General features: G+C 50.0%; 1 protein-coding gene across 1 annotated transcript in view; it reads right to left on the bottom strand.

The window, feature by feature from the left end:
• Window positions 1–16508, bottom strand: part of PTK2B (protein tyrosine kinase 2 beta) — a 127042-nt gene extending 110534 nt beyond the window's left edge. Inside the window, exon 1 of the mRNA XM_082842216.1 lies at window positions 16369–16508. The gene's annotated coding sequence lies outside the window, so the exon portion shown is untranslated. The remainder of the gene's footprint in view (window positions 1–16368) is intronic.
• Between the last annotated feature and the right edge of the window lie 287 nt (window positions 16509–16795).

The raw sequence follows: 16795 nt of genomic DNA, 5'->3' as shown, positions 1-16795 counted from the left end.
TAATAGATGCCATTGATAAGAGTAACTGCTGAATGAATCGAGTACTTATTTTGTGCACTGCACCCATGTTAAATGCTTTACATACAGAGACATGTTATCTCTCTTTAGTCTCTGCAGTATCTCTTTAAGGAAAGCACTACCATTATCACTGTTTGGCTGGTAGGAAAGCTGAGGATTACTGGATTGAGAAAGTGCTTGAGGTCACGTGGCTGGGGAATAAGGAGCCACAGCTTGGGCGCAGGATCCTAAGCACTGCTTCTCCCCGCTGACCTTGCTGCCGGCTGATGGACTGTCATTGTTTGTGTGCGAGCTGGCTGTACTGCTGCCTCCTCCGGGAGACTCGATTGCTCCATATTTAAGAAGCAATAATGTCAGGCCCAAGCTTGTACCGGGGAGGGGAGGATGTGGAACCGGCGGGCGGGGGGCGGGATGGCACACAAACAAGGCAGCTGATGCGCTTGCCATTTTCCTGAGAAGGGAAAGACTGGGTCGAGAACAGAGTCCAGGAGCCCATTCTCCAACCTTAGGACATTTTCCCTTAGTCACGGCACTCAGAGGAACAAAAAAAAAAAAAAAAAAAAAAGAGGAGAGGAGGCCAGAAGGCAGGGGACGAGGTTGATGAAAACCGAGCTTGGGAAGCGGTTACCGAGAGCGCGTCCTGCAGACTGCGGTCTCCTCCTGCTCGCCTTGTCATCAGACAATTGTAAATAAACAGCGAAGAGCAGTGGTCATCAGAGATGTATCTGGGTCACCTGGGGCTTCTGATTCTTGTGGGGTCCTCAGGTCAGGGAGACCATCGGCCTGGGGAACCTCAGTGGCCTCATTTGAGAGGAATGAGTTCTCTTAGCAAGAACTGCAAGACAGTGTTGGGGGAAAGCAATTATGTTTGCAAGTTTTCTGAGTGTTGAGAGGACAGAGTGAGGGTTGGCTATATGTCAAGTGAGAGATCTGGAGGAAGTATAGGAAAGAGCCGGAAAAAAAAAAAAAAGAAAGAGAGAGAGAAGGATCAATCATAAAATGAAATTCCTGAGGCTGACTTGGATGCCAAAGACGGCACATTTTTTTGCCCAAGGAAAACATTCTTAATACAGCTCTGGGGATGGTAGTTCCCTGAGTGATACAGATTAGTAATCAAATTATTTTTGAGGCTGATAAGCCCATCGACAATGCTGGCACTCGGCCCCATCATCTCACGGACGGGGTTCAGCAAACGCCTTCTCTTCTCCATTGCCTCAGCCTTTGTGGATACATTTCAAGAATTGGGGGCCAGCGAGGGCCAAAGTAAACAGGTCTTGGTTTGTTTTGGTTTCTTTCAGACACTCATTGTGATTCAGCAGACATGGACTGAACTGGTCCTCCACAGACCCATTGAAGGGGACACGGGCACCATGCCTGTGACCTCCAAGGTTTATAGGCTAATTGGGAAAGATGATGTTATGGTCTCAATGTTTTTGTGCCTCCCCCATCCATATGTGGAAGCCCCAATCACTAATGGGACTATACGTGGAAATAAGGCTTTTAAGGAAGTAATTAAGGTTAAATGAGGTCATAAGTGTGGGCCCTGATTGGATAGAGTTAATGTCCTTATAAGAAGGGGAAGAGAAACCAGAGCATGCTCCCTCTCTCCCTCTCCCCACCCCCCCTTCTCTCTTTCTCTCCCCCCCCTCCCCCTCTCTCCCCATCCACCAAAGAAAAGGCATGAGAGGACACGGCAAGAAGGTGACCGTCTCCAAGCCAGGAAGAGAGCCCTCACCAGAAACTGACCGTGCTGGCAGCCTGACTTCAGATTCCCCGCCTCCAGACGTGTGAGAAAATAAATGACTGCTGTTTAAGCCACCCAGTCAACTTTGTTATGGCAGCCTGTGCTGACTCAGAGGGCACACACATAATAAATGACAAAATAAGGCAGGAGGAAAGTGCTATCAGGGTCAGGAAGACAGCTTTGGGGACAGAGAGGATGGTGAGATGAAGCCAGCCTGAGGGTGCAGAGGGGAAGGGCTCCGTGTCGAAGTCCATGGAGACACGGCGGGTATTTCAACCAGGGTGGGCATCAGAACCGTTCTGGGAGCGTTAAGGACAAAACAGAGCAAAGGCAGAAAAGGAAGAGATGCCTGCCTGGGTCTGACTGCAGACAGACACAGGAGCTCCCAGGGTCTCTAATACACACCCCAAGTAATGGAATCGGTGCTACACAAAGTGTGGTCCTTGGACCACCTGCATTGCCATCACCTGTAAACCTGTCAGAAATGCAAAGGAAGTTGGAGTCCAGTAATCTGTGCTTTCGAAAGCTGTCCAGCTGATTCTGATGGCACTGACAGTGGAGAAGCACCACTGTCAGCTATGCTGGAGGATCTAGATTGCTTCTGCCCTGAAAGTTCTCCAAAGTGCATGCGTCCTGGGGTCAGGAAGTCCTCTGCCCACCCGTCTCTTTCAGCAGCTGATGAGATTTTTATATCTCGTTTTCTTTGAATCCTTCCAGTGCCCCTCATTTTCACAGGCATTGGAGACCATCTCTAAATTTGCACTTTTTCCTCAGCTCTTTTCCCCAAAACCTCCTCCATCCGAACAAATGTCTACTGAGCACACGTTTCATATCCTGACATTTGCTGGAATAGGATCGGGAGACATAGGTGCATGAGACAAGGGCCCCGCCTCACCCCAGTCCATTGAGCAAGGCATGTACTTGTGAAAAATAAATTTATCTCACGATAACATGTGCTTGGCATAAGTGGATGGTACAGCCAAGAGCTCTGGGAGGAGGGAGGCTCGGGGAAGGCGGGGTGTGAGCTTCTGTCCTGTACCAAGTCCCTTTCCCTCCACCAGAGTCTTCTGGTCCTGAATGTCTTATACACCCCGTAATACCTGTGGGATACCCTATTCCAACTGGTGGGGCAAAAAAGGATGCCTGGCTGGCCCCCTGCTTTGCAGCAGGCGTCCTCTCCCTAGATTCCCCGTTCCTGTAGCTTGAATGCTGTCTCCCCCACCGTACTTCCCCACTGAAGGCAGGCCAGTTCTCGTTGCTGGCCAAGCCCCTCTCTGTCCTCTCTGCCCCCTCCTCACTGCATGTGGATGTCCAGGGGAAGGAAACAGGAAGTAGGCTGTTCCTCGGGGCCAGCCCTCGCCACACCCCTCTCTGGCCAGCCAGCAGTGTGGGTAGCTGCGACACCCAAGCTGACGACAGGAACTCCGGGCCTTTGGCATGACAATGCTGGCAGCCCTTGGCCACACCCCAGAAACACCTGTCCACGGGGTCTCCAAGCCAAACCCCTCTCTGTGCTTGGCACAAAAGCGGCTCTGACCCAGGGCCAGAGTTCTCTTTTCCAAAACAAAAATCTGACTCGCTTCCCTGCTTAAACACTCCTATAGCTACACACCCTACAGATATGCTCTCTTATCTATCCTGTCGTCACTTCCTGTTGGTAGACAACAAAGTCCAGTGCCAAGCAACCATGAGGAAGGGCCTCTCTGCACCCTTCCAGCTTTATTCCCACAACCGTGCGGCCAGATCCAGCCTCCCTGAGCTGTTCACAACTTCCCAAACAGGCCACACTCTTTGATGCCTCATCTTTAAATATGCTGTGCTCTGCGCCTGGCAGGGCACCTCCCTGCCCTTTCTCTGCATAGCGCACTCCTACCCATTCTTCAAAACCCTTCCCAGCATCAGCTCGTCAGTAAAGCCTTGTCAGCCTCCCCCTGGTAACGTTGGTAGCTCTGGGCTTTGTGCCTGTGCGGTGTTTGGCCATCCTCTCACAGCCCATCTGGTTTTACTGTGGCTTTTTCATCTTGAGGATGGTCTCTTGTTCACTTTAGTATCCCCAGCACCTCGCCCAGCACCTGGCCCAAGGGAGGTGCTAAATGGTGCAGAGCTGGACTTCAGATTCACACGTCACAGCCACTGCTCCGACATCCTTAAAGAAGGAAACAACACTTCAAAGAGGAAGAATACAGACTCTTCTTCCCTGAAGAGGTTTAATACAAAGAAAAACATTCGCATGAGTGGTGGTGGGGACAGCTTAGACTCAGTGCCGTCATGGCACAGGAGGAAGGACTAGCTGTTACTGTCACTGGAGAACGCTGGGACCCCGCCTAGGAACGCACTCGAGTGGTAGGAAGGGACTCAGACTTGGCCTGATATACCAGACATGCCCCCCTACTTCCCTTACGGACCACCACCCATGAAGGAAGGGGTCCGGCCCCCACCAAGGCTTCCCTTCACCGTCCCTCGCTCCCCGACCCCCAACTCCAAACATACACGCTCCAGCGGAACCGGGATGATCGTGCTGGGTCCAGCGTCCCTGAGCTGTTCACAGCTTCCCAAACAGGCCACAGTGTGGCTCCCCGCTCTGTGACTGCGGTGAAGGTCTTTCTAAAGAGCAGTCTCACCCGTCACTTATGCCCCCTCCAGGGTCTGGGCCTCGAAAAGCCACCTCTCGAGCTTTTGTCCATGCCTGTCACTTCTTCACACGTCTGGCCACAGCTTCCACTCTGGTCCTCTTGCCCGCCAGTCTTCATCTTTCCTTTCCTCACTCTTACCCCAAACTCAGGGGTAAGAGTTCTCCAGCTCACATGTGTCTTCTTAAGAGAAGACTGGAGGGGAAGTATGGACAGGGCAGTCCCTCTCGGAGGAATCTGCTGGTGAATCCCTAGGGAGTGTGATTTCTGAGATGGTCAGACTGTCCCACTCCCGAGAAGGGAGGGGGAAAGGCCTCCAGCGCCGGATACCCCGAGTCCTCACGCTAGTGGGAAGGGCAGCAGTGGACTCGAGGCCTGAATGGGGCAAACCCAAGAAAAGCCTTGCACCACATCAACTCCCTAAAGGTCCTGCTCCAGCAATTTATAACCCTCAACCATTCAGTCACCTTATGTGGTCTTTGCGTTTCTCAACCACTTCCAGACACTGGGCAGACTCTGGTTCTCCCATTTTAGAGAAGACTAATAAAGAGTCTTTATTAGTCTCTATTAGCTGGTTTTCTCCATGGGAATAAAGACGAAATAAAAAGGGACAGATTGGTGTGGTTGCTTGATTGACTGTCTCACCAGCTTGCACTCCTTCCTTTGTTCATTCATTCATTCACTTATTCCTAAAGTTATTCGTCCATCCATCTGTCTATTTTCAATATCATGTATGCTCTTCCCCTCCCCAAATTATCTGTCACAAAAACAGGAAGTTTATATGCTAGCCCTTTTAGAATCTTTCATTTTATGGGCTGCTCTCATGATTACCCTATTTTGAACAAAAATATACGGCCTGGGAAAAAATATTAGCCCGACATCACTACAATAAATGTTAGTTTGGGCTGCTTACAAACGTCACCTGATAGAATTGTTTTTTTAAGAAAGGAAGCACGGTACTATAGTATAGATTCAGTAACTTTGCTTGGGGGCATAGCCTCACAATTATAAGTGCTGAATTTTGTAAAAGATCATTTTTCAAAAAGCAATGCATTAAGTAGTTATACTGTAGACATCAAAAGGAAATACCTTCTAAAGGATTTGATTAAACATTTTTCCAAAGTGACATATGAATGGCCAATAAGTACATGAAAAGATGCTCAATATCATCAGTCATTAGGGAAATACAAGTGAAAACCACGACAAGGTACCACTTCATGGCCACTAGGATGGCTAAAATCAAAATTACAGACAATAACAAATGTTAACGAGAATGGGAACGATCACACGTTGCTGACGGGAGTGTAAAATGGTGCAGCTGCTATGGAAAGGAGTTTGGCCATTACTCAAAATGGTAAACATAGATATCACATGAGCCAGCAATTCTACTGCTAGGTATGTAACTAAGAGAAATGAAAACATATGCCTGTGCAAAAACTTGTACATGAATATTCCTAGCAGCATTACTCATAATGGTCAAAAAGTAGAAACAACTCAAGCGTTCGTCAACTAATGAATGGTTAAACAAAATGTGGAATATACATACAATGGAATATTAATTGGCAATATAAAGGAATGAAGGACCAGTACATGCTACGACATGGGTAAACTTTAACAACATTGCATTAAAAAGCCAGTCACAAAAAGACCCACAATGTTGCGTGATTCCATTTATATGAAATGTCTAGAATAAACAAATCCAAAAAACAGAAAGTAGATTAGTGGTTGCCAGGGACTGGGGGGAGGGGAGAATGAGGAGTGACGGCTAATGCGCCGAGGTTTCTTACGGAGTGATTAAAAAAAAATCCTGCAATTAGATAGTGGTGATGGTTGCACAACTCTGTGAAGATACCAAAATTCACAGGACCGTACAATTTTAAAGGATGAATTTTATGGTATGTGAATTCTATCTCCAAAAAGCTGTTATTAAAAAATATAAATAAACACTTGCTGGGTTAATAAGAAATAGCAAACTCTCTTTAGACTGTAGGGACAATGATATAAGCCAGAACACAGATGATTCAAAAAGGCGTTCTAGCGATGAGAAGGGCACTGATGTCAAGATGTGAGTCAGGCGCTGGCTGTTTCATAAACAGGGAGAGTTGGGGAAAAGCCATATTTTAAATGTAATGTATTATTTTATATAGTATGTGATTTAAAACATGCGTCGCTAAAATCATATTAAATATTTTGAAATGTTTACAGATTTACATTAGCTGTTTTTTACACAATCCTCCTTATCAGGAGGCACACGTGTATATATCGGATGTCAACTGTCAGGCACCATCTGTCCCTCTGACTCTAAGTACAGACACGGTTCTGACCTCAACAGAGCTTACAGCCTAGTTCAACCGAGTTAAAACGGAGCTTAAGTTTGAGGTCATTTCTATGAAAAGTTTGTAAAATTGATTACGAAACCTGTGGGTCGTTCTTAATATTTGGTGGGGCCGTAAGTTCCTTGGAGCTCAGATGAAAGCTTTGGACTTTCTTCCCGTAAACATGTGCATTTGCTCAGAGGTGAAATTATGCATCTTCTCCCAGGGCACTCATGTATGCAATCCCCCCTCACCCCTGGCACATACACACGCCATGCCCCAGGTTGTATTCCTTATTTTGATATCATTCTTTACTGAATCCACTTGCATCTAGACCCATTCTCCAGTGTATGTGTGTTTAGACACATAAACAATGAGGGCTTCAAGAATTGGAGGCCTGGAGAGGATCCCAGATGATCTGGTCCCCCCGCGAGGCAGGAGGGTCCAGGGGTCACTGTGGAAAGGGCAGAGGGCCTGGCAGGCACCTGCCCTCCCTCCTTCAACCCTGGCAAGATCTACTTTAACCTGGTTTACACACTGGGCTTTAACCTAAGATCCATGTTGAAGAAAGTTCTCCTCTAGTTAACAAGTCCCAAACCCCGTTATGCTAAGTACAAATGAAAACCCTGAGGCTTGAACTGGCCCACCCAGGTGACTCACCCAAGGTTGCATGGCAGGAAGGTGACAGAGCAGTGACTTCCTGGGTCTGCTCCCTGGGTAGCGCTCTCTCTGTCGCCACACCTCTCCCTGGGAGTGAACACAGGTTGGCAGCTAAGCGTTTAGCAAACAGGTACAGGAAGGGTTTTACTAGACAGAGAATCAGGTAAAGAAAGAGGGAGAAGGTTCAGAGGCCACTCTGGGGACAACGGAGGGCCACCCTCTGGACAGCTCAGAGTGCAGCCACCACGGCAAGCCCCAGGCCTGTGCACAGGTGGGTGGAAGTCCAGGTCACTAAAAACTGCCAACCTCTGCCTTGCAAATCTCTCTCCTGTATCCCAAAAGCGACTTCACCCTCTACCAAGGCTCCCTGCCTTTTTTCCTACTCCCTGTTTTTCTCCTGTCATTCAGCCTGGCCAGAAGGGGCTCCAGAAGCAGGAGGATGAGGGGGGAAAAGAAGGCAAGGATCCAATGGGTTAGACACAGGAGTAGCTCAGCAAAGGGAGTATCAAGCTCCCGCTCTAAATCGCCCACTCCCTCTCTCTGGGCTCTAGGAAACCTCCACACGCCCCAAGAGGCCAGGATAGCATCCCGAACCTGGGGGAGAATGCGGTCCTGCTCTGTGGCAACTGGCGGTTGTGAAGCCCGGCACAGGGAATGAAGAAGATCACATCTGGCCCTGGGGAGCCAGGCACGAGCATGTAAAAGAAGGAGGCACAAGGAATCCCCAATCCTTGGATTCTGAGGGAGTTTGGAAGAAGAACAAAAGAGTGGGAGGGGCTTGATCTGAGCCTGGGGGAGGAGTCTAATTGAAGAAGGTAGAAGGGGCTAGGTGGTCCAGGCAGGACAGAGGACTTGGGCAGAGGTTTGATGAAGACCAGTGGGCAGACCAGGCTAGCTGGGGTGAAGGGCTTAGTTTGGAAAGTATGGGGAAGTAAGAAGAGAAGGTAAATGAAGGTCAGATTACAGAGGGCGTTAAACAGTAAATGCAAGGGATCTGGATTTGCCTAGAGGCACAGGAGCTTCTGAGGGAACTAGAAATAAGGAGAGGCTCTTAGGTAACATCAGGTGATATTGGGTAATATGGGTCAGACTAGGGTAGGGGCATGGAAAAGGGAGGGAAGGAATGAGAGGCATGAAGAAAGAATTTGCAGGATTAGTGATGGGTAAGATAAAAGCAGAGGAGAAAGGGAAGATAATTCCAAGGTTTTTGACCTGAGTGTCTGGGAGAACTACAACTTCATGAACAGGAGGGATGCCAGAAGGAGACAGTTTGGTGTAAGAAAACGATGAGTTTAGTTTTCAACTTGTAACATTGAAGATGAGTTATTCAAGTGGAAACTCTTAGAGTTACTCTTACAGATTCTTGGAAGTGGAGAGCTGAAGCAAGGGAGGAGGGTCAGACAGGAGGGGGAGACCAGGAGTTGTCTGAACTGACGACGGTGGATAAGGGGGCGGCAGACTGAAGTGCATGACTCTCCGGGAGGCTGCTATACAGAGGCTGCCATGAGACCTCTAGACAGGCTGACACTTAGTGCATTGCTACCAAAGATGAGGTCCATGGGAAAGGGCTTACCTATGAATTGAGAACACAGAGGAAGGAGAAGATTAAGGGGAATGACAAATTACATAACCTAAATAATTTGATGCTCCCATAAACCCTACATCTTTTAAATCCATGTAAGGACCAATTTCAACTCAGAGAACATAGAAGCCTCTGATTGACAAGCAGATATTCTCCAGGACCCACAAATCATCCCAGATTACAGAAGTTATCCAGACTCTTGAGACTCCCACATGCCCCTCCTTTGAGGTCAAGCTCTTTACTCTCTGATCCACTTTATACACTGCTGCCCAAATCTGATCATGCCCCCTTCACCCAAGTTCATATCTCAAGAGCTCTCTGCAGCCTTTAGAATAAAGTCCAGTGGCTCCCTACAGCCTTCAGAATGATGTCCAATCCCTTCAGCTACCATGTTTGAGCCTTATGTAAGTTTCCACCCTTAACTTAATCGCCCTTTGGTACTCTTGGCTCCAGCCAAAATGAGTCATTCAAATCATGCCTCGCCACCTCCCTTCTATTTACTCTTTGACCACAACCACTGTTCCAAGTTTCCGTGGCCATACGCTAGATATCCTTTGGGAGCTTTTCCAAATGCCCCTTCCTCCAAGAAGCATTCCAAGACAACCCAGAAAGAAGAACTCTCTGTTCTCTGACCTCATATAGCACTTTACTGGTGCCTCTTTTATGGCACCAAAAGTCCCCATCTTGTCTTACCGTTATTTATCTTTATGTATTACATCCCCAAGCAGACTGTAAACTCGTTGAGGACAGATAGAGTCCCTCAAACGTGGGGAAAGATTATATACTCTGAGTGACGAGGGGGCTGAAGGAGGGGAGAAATATTGAACGAATGCCCAGAATGAGTCACAGGTGAGAAAACTCAGGCTCCGAGGGGTTACATAACTAGGCAATGTCAACCAAGGAGAAAGTGACAGGTCAAGACTCAACCCACGTCATTCTGACCCAAACTCTTCATCCTTCCAGGGATCCTGCCCGGCAGTGCTTTATGAGGCATTTTCACATAAGCCAAGTGTTTCTCTCAACGACCCTATCAGGGATGCGGTACTATTTCTTCATTTTCAAATGAGAAAAGTGAAGCGACTTACCCAAAGTCACACAGTTAGCAACTGGAAGAATCTAGACCAAAGCCGTGTCTCCTGACCCCTGACCGTCTGTCCACTCACCCAGCCTGCCAATCTGCCAGCACTGAGCTGGGGGCTTGAGAACTTCAGCTCGGGACAGCCACTCACAGCTGCCTAAATGGACATGGCCATGTTTCCGTGCCCAGCATCTATGTATATAGCAGACCAAAGGTAAACCGATGCCGGTAAGAGCATCTTCGAAGGTGCTGGAGTATCAGATCTCTGGTAACCTGCCTGGAGCTGGAACTGGGGGTGGGGAGAGTGTACACCTGAGCCAGGGAGAGGAGCTGGGTTCTCACCCCCAAAGCTCCGGAAGAACAAAGAGAGTGCTTGAGGCTAGGTGCGGGGGAGGACGAGACAGTTGACACTTATTTAGAAACCAGGAAAACACGTGATGCTCCCAGTGGCAGGGACCAGAGGAAGGACGGTTCCCTCACCAGTGGGAAGTGGTACCCCTCCCCCAGAAGAGCAAAACCCGAACTCAGGGCAGAATTCCCAATGGGCCCACATGTGTCCCAGTGGGACTGCAACAACTGGGGAGTCTGAGAGGCAGCTGGAAGACCCTTAGAGAAGGAAAGGGCATGAAACAGGGGGACTGCGGTCCTGGGGCCCTCAAAGTTGTTGGGACAATTGGCCTATTGAAGGGGACACTAGTCCACGAGTCAAGAACTAAACGCAGCAGCAAGCACTAAACTCTGGGCGAGAACATTCCTTTGAGCTCCTGTCCAGTGAGCGATGGTGCCAGGTTCTGCATGGGTGGATTTCAGGACGTAAAAAGGGAAGAAGGTGACGGGAGAGGAGGAAAATGTTAGTGAACTGTCACCAGGATAGAAAAGGGGAAGGCTCCCCTTCCATGGCCTTGGTGGTGGTTGCTTAGCTCTAATCACGTTGACCACTGCCTTTAGTGCTGGGCAAGGTAAGAGCTGGGTGGGGTCTGCGGCCCATCTGCAGCCCACCTAGAGGGTCACCTGGAGACAAAATCCTGCACTCCTATCAACCCACGCCTCGTGTCTAGGTAAAAAAGTGCATCGGAATACGCAGTCTCCAGCCTGCTCTCTTAATCAAACCGTCATCGTGAGTAATAATTATACCTTGGGAAATGGCAGAGTGACTCAAAAGAGCTGCGCCCTGCCCCACTGCCGCCCCCTCGCATGGCTCAGAGCTTCGTGCTGGGTGCCTAGAACCCCGGAAACCGAAGCCACCATTTCCCCTGCCTGTCAGCCCTCCGAGCGCCTTCAGTGGCCGTGCGGACTCCAGTGTCTGGTGGGCAGCAGTAGAGTCTCTTTGCTGGCTACAGAGCTCATCAGGCCCGGCTGTCACAGACACAGTGCACTGCGGGTGGGGCGTGGGGAGGCAGGTTGGGGGCAAGAAGCAAATTCTGTCTTGTACCTGATGCACAGGAGAAGCCCACGTCTGCCCCTCAAAACACGGCCTTTTTCCCCAGGGGGGAAAAAAATGGCCCTTCCCCACCAGCTCAGATCAACTCAAAGTATGAAACAGAATGACAAGGAGAGCTACATTCATTGCGTGCCCACTGTGTGCCTGAAAAAGGACTGAATGTGTTATGTACAGCCAAGGTTATTAAGCTGGTGCATAGGGCCATCTGGGACATTAAAATACTGGACTAGTCCATCCAAGCTTGTAAATGTCGCCCCCCCCACCCCCGCCGCCAGGGCCCTGACTGCCTGCCTGCCTCGTCCACCTCCTAGGTTCCCTGTGACCACTGGCACAGCAGGCTCAGTTCTGTTAGATCCCTGCCCACGCCTTAGTGGCTGTTGATATTTGGAATATTACTCCTGGTATACCTTCACAAAAAGCCCTGTCATCATCTCAGAGACGAGGAAGAGAGGGCTACACGACTTAGCCAAGGTCATACGATGAGACCCAGAGCCAGAGCTGGAACCCAGGCTGACTGACCAAGTCCGGGCGCTGGACCACTGGACCACCAACCACGCGAATGTTTTGGAGACTCTCACCACTCTCCCTGCTCCTCCCCCTTTACCCTAGAACTGGCCCAGAGTCTAAGAGAAATTCTTGATCGGGGAGCCAGCAAGAACTTCTGTTAATTACCACCCTTTCTGCCCAAGGACCTCAGCAATTGTCCATCTTTATTCCAGCCACCTCAGAGATCCATTCATCTGGGAGGCCAGGGCCACAGAGTCCCAAGCCTATGAGCCTTCTGGGCAGGGAGAAAAGTAGGAATAGGACACCTACCACTCGGGGTTCACCCAAGGGACGCTTCCTCCCCTCGCCTGCCTCAATTGTACTTTCCTTAACAATATTAAGAACACGTGGAATGACTGCCATACCCTGGAGGGCTACATGCTGAGGGACATACTCTTCCAGGGTCCTCCGAACAATGGGAAATGGGTGTGAACTGTGGTAGGAAGATTTAGGCTGACACAAGTGGGGGTTTGTGTCTGTGAGGGATGAGCGATGCTGGGACAGGGGCTTCGGTCCCTGAAGATCTTCTGTAAATTGGACACTACTAAGTCCAGGCTAGAGTTATGGGATGAGTAATGTCCGCAGAAAGATCTTTTTGGTTCCAGAACTGCACCTACATCAACCGTCAGTAGGAGTGGAGTGCCATTTCCATTGAGACGGTAGTAGGTCTCCCCCAAACCCACTACAAGGGGTCTACAGTCAAATTTAGGGGATGCTAGTAAGTCCAGCGATACAGGTGTCTTTTCTGAGGAACTGACCATAGCCTTGATCATACAAATACGCAGGACAAATCTCCGAGAGTGGGCTCATTGGAGCGTTTCACCAGTGCAACACCTGTAACTATCTCATGGCGGAGAGTTTCTCCGAACACTGTTTGGCAAATGCTGCTCTAAAGAACTGGGGACAAAATGCTTACCACTGGGCAGGGGGGTGGGGAGATTTAGCCACTGGAAAGAGGGACCATTTGTAACCCAGTGGTTTCCACAAGGGAAACACACTTTCCATTTCCTCTTTCTCTTAACAAATTCTTAACTCCCTCCAGGTTCCCTTCTAGGAGGCCCCCTAATTCGCTCTTATAAATGCCCCCCATTAAAGTGAAAACAAGGCATCTTTACTTCTTCTACCCCGAGCTCTATTTTTCTAATAAGGTACTCCTTATAAAAATGGGAATATTGACAGCTAAATTTTATGGTGCCTTTGTCTGTGTCCGTTGTGCTTAGTGTGTTACCTGGATTCTCCCTTCTAATTCATTCACATTTCCTTTCAGTTAATTCAACTTTGAGTTATGGCCACCCCTTCCCCAGGGTCTTCCAGGGCATCTGGGAAGGAAATCATTGACATAGCTGAAAAACTGACCCAAGCTCTCCCTTTCTGCTCAGGAGCCAACCCACTGTCTCACTAGGAGAAGGACCTCCACCACGTACTTCCCCTGCAACCTCTGAGTGCTCAATAAATATAAACAAATAAACAAGCCCCAAGCACGTCAGGGATGCTACTTTGGTTACCCCTGTGAAAGCGCTATGAAGATTAATATCTACCACTTTTTCTTCAGCGCTCCCTGTGCAATTTACATACATTACCACGGATCCACCCCACAACCTGAACGAACAGATACTCTTATCCTCATTTCTGAAAAGAGATTCTGGGATTCCAAGGAGTGAAGTGGTTTACGTAAGGCCTCACAGCAGGCAAGTGGCAAAGCTGGCATTTGAATCCAGGTTCACGGGGCTCCAAAGACAAGGAACTGTCTTTCTTTTGATTTTAAGAAATAACATGCTCAATCAAGTGAAGGAGCCCCAAAGTGGAATCTAGGAGGATTGGTTACAAGATAATATGTCCTGGGCGCGGGCGTGGGATGAAGTGGGAGATTGGGATTCGCATATATACACTATTGATACTATGCATAAAATGGATAACTAATGAGAACCTACTGTATAGCCCAGGGAACTCTACTCAGTGCTCTGTGGTGACCTAAGTGGGAAGGAAATCCAAAAAAGAGGGGATATAAGTATATGTATAGCTGATTCACTTTGCTGTACAGCAGAAACTAACACAACATCGTAATGCAACTATACTCCAATAAAAATTAATTAAACATTAATAAATTTTTAAAAATAATAAAAAAAGAAAAAAAAAGATAATATGTCCTGAGACTGTTCCCTTGGTGCCTGGGCACTACCTACCCTTCACTTCCCAGTAGCATCCTCAGCTTCCCCCTAGAGGACAGGTGCCAGATAAAATACCAGATGTCCAGCTGAATTTGAATTTCAGATAAACAGTGAATAATGTCTTGGTATAAGTATGCCCCAAAGATTGCACGGGACATAGTTATACTTGACAAATATTCATTGCTTATCTGAAATTCAAATCTGAGTGTCCTGTATTTTCTTTTTTTTTTACATCTTTATTGGAGTATAATTGCTTTACAATGGTGTGTTAGTTTCTGCTTTATAACAAAGTGAATCAGTTATACATACACATATGTTCCTATATCTCTTCCCTCTTGCATCTCCCTCCCTCCCACCCTCCTATCCCACCCCTCTAGGTGGTCACAAAGCACCGAGCTGATCTCCCTGAGCTATGCCGCTGCTTCCCACTAGCTATCTATTTTACGTTTGGTAGTGTATACTTGTCCATGCCACTCTCTCACTTTGTCATTTGCTAAATCTGGCGGCCCCGCACCCTTGAGTCAAGTTGGAGGCTGCTGGCTCTAGGGCCCAAGTGACAGGAGTTGCCATGGCAGCCAGAGCAGGCCCTTCTGGAGCTGTCTCTCCCACCTCTCCAGCTTCAACTCACCCCTGCACTCTCCACGTGCTGAACACCCCAAGCTACTTTCAGTTTCCTGGGTTCATCCCGCTGCTTCTGGCCTCAGGTCTCAGTACTTGCTGTGCCCTATGCCGTTTATGCCCCTCTTTCCCTCCCAGGCTAATTCTACCAATCCTTCAGGTCTCCACTTAGAGTCACTTCTGCCAGGAAGCCTTCCTGGACACACTGACCGGCTCCACCCACAGCCCCCAGCACTGGGCTGGTCAGCACCTGTTCCCTCCCTCCCCACGGCACTGCTCGGGGCGCAGGGCTGGGTCCCACGCACCCTGGTCTCCCATGCCCAGCGCCAGCACCTGGCCTCAGGTAGGAAGTCAGCCAATGCTTATTGAATGAAGGAATGAGAGCAGAGTGTCATGCCAGAGCTGATCTCTCCATGTGACTACTTCCCTCCCTCCTTCCATTTTCACACACTTTTTTGTCTCTGCTTCCTCTTCGCCCTCCCCCAGAGGAGTTGTGAAAGGCTGGGGTTAGGTCCACACCTGCATTCCTTGCCCTCAAGGGAGGAGCCTCCTTGTGTCCCTTCCCTGATCTTTTCGAACCAACTGCCCCGAGGGCTCACGTCCAGCTGTGGGTCGGGGGGAAAGCTCTTCCTCTTCTGGTTTCTGAGCGCCCCTGGCGAATGCCCCCTGTGTGTCCAAAATTCGGCTCTCCTTCTCCCCGCCCTGACCCCTTGGAGAAGCCTAATTGGATTGAGCTCCAAGCTTGGCGTGTGGGGAGACGCAAGTGTCAGATGGCTGACGTTTAGGGCAGGTGGTGGGGCTCGGTGGGCTCAGAACAGCACCCATATGTTGCCTGTTCACCCACCCAAGGCTTTGCCCACGCACAGCCTGAAAGGAGAAGGCGGCACAGAACTTAACCCTTTAGGGGCATTCCGAAGTAATGTCACAAAGACCCGGGGTGGCAGCGAGCGTTAACTTTAGTCCCCACAACACACAGGCACTCACACACACACACACACACACACACGCACGCACGCGCACACACGCACGCACAGAGTTCTGCTTCTACCCCCCTGCAGAGCCCTGCTTGCTTCCAGTCGGCGCTTGATTCAGAAGATGCCCTCTGGGGGGCGGGGAGCGCAGTGGGGTGTGCGTGAGAATGTGAGCAGGGTGGGCGAGCTGAAGGGCACGGCAGGGGGCAAAGGAGGAAGCGGCAGAGGCTCTAAGGCAGGAGTTGAAGAGTTGGATTCTGAAAGCTCTCTGGCCCGACCTTTAGAGGCAGGCGGCCTTTCTGTGCCCTCCCATCACCCCCACACACACACCCATCCTCCCCTGTCTGATAAGAGAACTAAGAGGGAAAAACACCCTTTCGTCTCAAATTAACTCCAAAAATGGAATCCCTCTCCCTTCGCGGAGGGCTCGCCGGCCCCGGGAGCGCCCCACGCCGCAGCGCCCACTTCTGGGTCCGCGGCTCCCGGTCCCGTCCGGGTCCCTGCAATCCCGGAGTCACCCCGACCCTCCCGCCTCGTCCAGCCTCCACCTTCTGGCTGGGCGCTCAGCCCCGATTGCGATCGCGGGAGGGGACTCACACGGAGCGAAGCGCCGACTCCGGCGGCGGCTCCTCGGCTCGGCCAGGTGCGGCGGGGCGGCGGCAGGTGAGGGGCTCTTCTTAAGGGGTGCGCGGCGGCTCCGGAGGCCTCCGCTGAGAAACAGCGCTGACAGGTTTGTGTTTTCCCCTCTCCTTCTCCGACTTAACCACACCCCTGCTGCTCTCCTCCCCACTTCCTTAAGGGGTGGGGTGTGTTGTCTGCGGTGCCGAGCGTGTGCCGCTCCAGCCTCTTACCATAAACTCTGAAATAGACGCCGCCGCCAGTTTCCGGAGCTGCACGTGCCCAGAGATGGGGGGCCATCTCTGCCACGCCCCGACCCTAGGTGGGGTCTTCTGCTGTTCTGTGCCCGCCCCCGCCCCCCGTGAGCAGTTGAGCCCCCATTCCTACCACCCCTCCCTCTTTCTTC

This window comes from Leucopleurus acutus, assembly GCF_964270905.1.
Source record: "Leucopleurus acutus genome assembly, chromosome: 7".
Lineage (NCBI taxonomy): Eukaryota > Metazoa > Chordata > Mammalia > Artiodactyla > Delphinidae > Leucopleurus > Leucopleurus acutus.
Note: the sequence above shows the minus strand (reverse complement) of the source record. Positions and strands in the feature narration are given on the sequence as shown.